Raw genomic sequence first — 5,402 nt, forward strand, 5'->3', positions numbered from 1 at the left:
AGCATTACCCAAAATAATTTATTTGACAATCTTAACATAACTGGATTGCAAGAAACAAGATATGAAATAAAGTGGAATACTAATGTTCATCAAATGATCAAACATTAACCCTTTAACCGTTTAGTACGCATATATACGTAGCGCGCCAACGCTGCCTGAGCCGTTTAGTACGTATATATACGGGGAGCAGATGTTTTGACCGTGGCGTTTAGTACGTATATATACGATCGATTTTTCCTGCCTTCCTTTCAAGGTTAATCCACTAAAATGTGTTTTCCCTGGGTCCGAGGAAGCCTTGTTGACCATATCCAAACAAAAACACTTCTTCCCAAACCCCCTTTTATCGTAATTTTCCTGATTTTCTATATCTAATGCGGGAATTCGCCAGTCACTTGGCGACATCGCTATGTAGCGAGACAACACTGCTGGGCTGGTTCGTTCTCTTACACGGAATTTTGGTCTTTCGACGCATGGGGTAGAAAGGCTATAATCCTAATCCAACTTTGTATCGGTAATGACTTACTTTCGTCTCTGTTTTTCTCTTCCAGCTCAAGAGCAAATGAAAAACAATAAGTAGCTGTGATTTATTGACATTATTCCAAATGAAATATGGAAAATGTACTCACTTGACTGTTTTATTATTTTACGATAGGTTCAGTGCATGTGACTGAACTCCAGATGCGCTTCATTCTGAATAACGACCGAAAAATGCTTTGTTTACTTATTCTAAATTGCTAATTTATTTCATCAATTTAACTTTCGCATTTCATAAAAATTACTTCAGAAGCTGTGTATATTATTTTATGTCGCTATATACACGCTTATATATATATGTATGTATATATATATATATATATATATATATATATATATATATATATATATATATATATATATATATATATATATATATATATATATATATATATATATATAACATTCGAATAACTAATTGTTGTTACTTATGAATAACTCTGAAACGTCACAGATCACAGGGTTAGATCTAGAACGAACAAACATTCAAACATGAAACAATACACAAAGACCATAATCTAAATGAAAGTTACGTACAAAATTCTTGCACAAGAGACAATGCTGAAAATTCATCCGACAGTGAGAATAATGAAAACGACAACAGAGGCTAACAAGGTAAAGACAGGAAAATGAGGCCTATATTTGATGATTGTGAACGGGTTGCCAGTAATTTCCGGGCATAAGATTTCGTATTTGACAACAGTGTCAGTTTCATTACATCGATAAAGGAAAATCTGTAAAACTTGATGGTGAAATTTATCGCTATCACCATTTTCTTAATCAAATTATCATTTAGTCGTAGAGAGAGAGAGAGAGAGAGAGAGGGATATACTTTTTCTTTGTATTGTTCTTTACCCTCCTTTGAACACTAGATGTCATATACAATAATTCAAACCTAACAATTTTGGCATTGATAATTCATAACGTTCGAGAATTCTAACAACTATAAAAAGAACAATTAGCATACGGATCAATGGACAGAGACAACATGATGTTATATATATATATATATATATATATATATATATATATATATATATATATATATATATATATATATAGACATACATACATAGATATATATGTATGTATATATGTGTGAGTGTATATTTAGATTTATAGTGCACATAGAAACTCTGTACACGTTTCCAAACTTCTTCCTGACTTATAATCCGACTACAGTTAATCTGCATACCTCAGTTCGGAGTTCTTTAATCCGGTCATAAAATCCTAATTATCCCTCCCCCGGGCTGTCCAGAAGAAAGAGGCTGTTCCGGGACAAGGCCGAGTTAATTTACAAATCTGCCATCACTGGAGAAGTCAATATTATAATTATAGTATTTTTTTTTTATTTCGTGTTGTAGCATTTATTTTCATCAGTGAGTCTGGCCTAGATATTGGGCAGTAGTATAATTTATTTAGGTGATTAGAAACTAGATCATCCTCTCCCTACTTTTGTTTAAAGCACTTTAATGTATGACTTCAATTCTTCAGATTTCAATTCATTTTACGTCTTCACGGTTAGATACGCAGAACAAGTGTCAAGCTGTTTACTGTTTCAGACCTATAGCATGGGAAGGTGTGGCGACGTGTTTGTCATATCTACGCGATATCCAAACTTAGGTCAAGGTTTTATGACTCAAATCTGGGAAAAGTGGCAACGTCTAAAACGTACATGTTCGTGGTCATTTTGGTTTGACTATGATATTGATAACTGACTAATATAGAATTTGTAAGGTAGCGACGTAGGTGGTATTGCCTGAAATGATCGTCTGTTGTTTACCTCCCACCCGCGGTGAATTTGATGGGCTTGATATTAGGGCCTGGAATTATAACAGTCCTTTTGAAAGATTCTGGTTCCTTCTTGCATTGGTGATGGTCACTTCGGAATTCCCTTGTCGACGGTCAAAATTCATGGGGAAAGTAAAAGTCGTTTAACTTGCCTGTATAAAAGGGAGATCACTAAATCCTCCATTGTCCATGAAACAAGGAATCAGAATCGGTCAAAAGGACTGGGGATAATCCGAGTCATCATTCTCAAACTAATGTTTGAGTGGTTCCACCCACCAAACTCGATGCAGGTGGAAGGAAGACAGGAGATATGAAAACAACAACTGATCATTGCCTTCCAAAGAGAGCTGAATATGCCTTTGATATATATATATATATATATATATATATATATATATATATATATATATATATATATATATATATATATATATATATATATATATATATATATATGTGTGTGTGTGTGTGTGTGTGTGCATATATATATATGACTTAGAAATTCCATACAATTTACTTTTATTTAACATTTTTTTTATTTAGAAAACAGACATGCATCGTGGATGATGTACAATTCATAACAGGAATCTAGGTTTAGCCCAAAGATTGGATTATACAGAATACCAAATGCAAGATCTTTCGGAAACAGTTGGTATATATACCATTATATGGCCTGTCAAATAAAAATCTGATGATTAGTAACAACTATAATTCGAATGAATAATTGTTGTAACCTGTTATTTATAAATTCTAGAACGTCAAAAAGAAAGTTTCATATACAACAAATAAACTTCCATACATGAAACAATGCACGTGTGTCGGTCCTAAGAGAATGTTATTTTCCAAATGTCGCCACGCTGATAATCTTATAGCCAAGGGAAAAATTGCTGTTATTATCAAGACTGGAAAGAGCAGAAGTATAAATACGTGACAATGGTGAAAGGGAAACGTCCGTATATACGTTAATAGTCTTATATGGGTTAAAATATATGGAATAAGATACGGAAACTGATAAAAAAAAAAAAAAGCAAACGTAGCCCCCCAGCACTCAAAAGATAACGCGGCCGGGAGAGTAGTTGCCATGTTGTGTTTTTTACTTTTTGCTGACAGTCTGGGTAGCGTAAATTTTTACTGGCCGCACTATTAGCTGACAGCTGGGGGCACCAAAGCTGCTTCCCATAGAAAACGATTATTGGGTTAAGGTCCACCATATTCAACTAATAAATAATTTCCCCACAATAGGTCAAAATAAGTCATCAAAGTCCAGTAGCCTATATTCCCCAATGAGCACATCATAACCTCTTCCTCTGCAAAGCAACTGCAAAACATCTGAGGAAGTCAAATAAAACCCTTATTAAACAAATGCCTAAAAATAGAGATTTGGGAATTCCTCCCATGATACGTATAAAGTACACACAATGTAAATATGGTCAGATACAAATGAGATATGTATTAAATGACAAGAGCAATCTATTGTTTGGGAAATCTAAAATGTTTCTTACCTCAAAACAGCAATGTTCACAATCTTAATCGACAGGTCTCGAACCACAGAGCCTTCACCGAAGGCTTCTGTTATCAGTAGGTGTTGATCTTCGAATGACAATTGTTATATATATTTTTACGTTTTTCCGTGGTTTTAGTTTGAAATATGCTCTGTGAGACAGGTAGCGACAATTTAAGGTAATTTAGCCTTGTGTTTCTGACTTCATGGGTACGGGAAAACGTAAAAAAAAGAGGAAAACAAGGGAGAATTTCATATGAGCATAGGGCTCTTGTTACTGAGGGAAATATTACGTAAAACACGTGGACACATTTAAAGGAGTGTATTTACATAAATGACATTAGTACGGGAAAGAGGAACTCAAGTAGATTGAATGAAACTGGGGAATTCCAGCCACAGTCCGAGAAGCTTCCACGAAGGGTCCCTCTGAAATGAGAGATATGCACATTATACGCCAGTAATGAAATAGACAAAGGAATAATGAATTCGAGGCTGCACTGAGGGTGCCAAAGGAGTAATAAAGACTTAATACTGTCGATGCAAGAGGCACACGGACATTAGACAAGGGTGATTTCTGGCTTTCTCTTTAAGCAAATATTACGAGACAAAAGCGTGACTGAAATGGGGCTCTTCCAGGGCACATTACCTTAGCAGATTTTCCGAGGGCGCGTAGAAGGCAGTCCGTGGATGACTTGCGATTTCCGAGGACGAGTTTCTTCCACGTGGTGAGATGCAAGGGCTTCCGTAAAGGGGCAAGGCGATGGGGACTCCTCGAAACTCCAAGCAATGGCGTGTGGGCTCGAGGAATACGGTCGAAGGGCACGAGGAAAAGTATACTTTGGAAAGGGCCACGTGGTTAGGGATGCAAGGGCATCGATGGGGCCAGGTGTTGAGGACGTCTTCACTCCATATCCTCCAGCCCGTGTGTGTGTGTCGACCTCGTGGGTTTCTGCTTTTTATCCCCTCCTATGGGGCAGGGGATGCGTCCAACACAGATGTTTTGACTCATTGCACCTGCTGCCCGCAGGGGAGGTTTTGGCCTGTAGGAGAAACACCCAAGCCAGATTACTTTTGCCTCGAAGGAAAGATCTTTATCAAAAATGGGAGCGGCTTTAATCTTTTAAACCCTTGTTTTTAAGTCGATAGACAGATGGTCTATCGATCGGCCGGCTGGCAGTAAATGAAACACAACAGAACAACCAACAACAACAAAGGAGGGGGGGTGGGAGGCAATTTGCTAGCGAATTCTTGCTAATCATAATACCTCCCCATACAAGATGATGTACATACCTCCTTCGGGTGTGTACATCGATATTCAAGAATGAGCGGCAAATGCTTTACGTTACTCTACATTCTGCCTTGCAATGAACTTTACTCCTAAGGGTTTTATGAAGCTGTGACATTACTTTTAATAACACATTGGGACAATTTTCGTTAACAGAACGCAAAGTGATTTAAACACTTGCAAAAGAATAATTACTTTAGATTTGGTTACCCACTGGTAACTTTATAATGTGACTCGAACAATTGTGAATTAATTAAGATTATAGGACCACGTATATGAGGCTATGGCCAA

General features: G+C 36.7%; 1 long non-coding RNA gene across 1 annotated transcript; it reads right to left on the minus strand.

Annotated features, from left to right (window-relative positions):
* Positions 1–4,133: 4,133 nt before the first annotated feature.
* Positions 4,134–5,174, minus strand: LOC136828491 (uncharacterized). The gene is made up of 2 exons (XR_010850063.1): positions 4,473–5,174; positions 4,134–4,252 (listed from the first exon to the last, which is right to left on the minus strand). It is a non-coding gene; the product is annotated as an uncharacterized lncRNA (long non-coding RNA).
* Positions 5,175–5,402: the final 228 nt, after the last annotated feature.

This window comes from Macrobrachium rosenbergii, chromosome 43 (assembly GCF_040412425.1).
Source record: "Macrobrachium rosenbergii isolate ZJJX-2024 chromosome 43, ASM4041242v1, whole genome shotgun sequence".
Lineage (NCBI taxonomy): Eukaryota > Metazoa > Arthropoda > Malacostraca > Decapoda > Palaemonidae > Macrobrachium > Macrobrachium rosenbergii.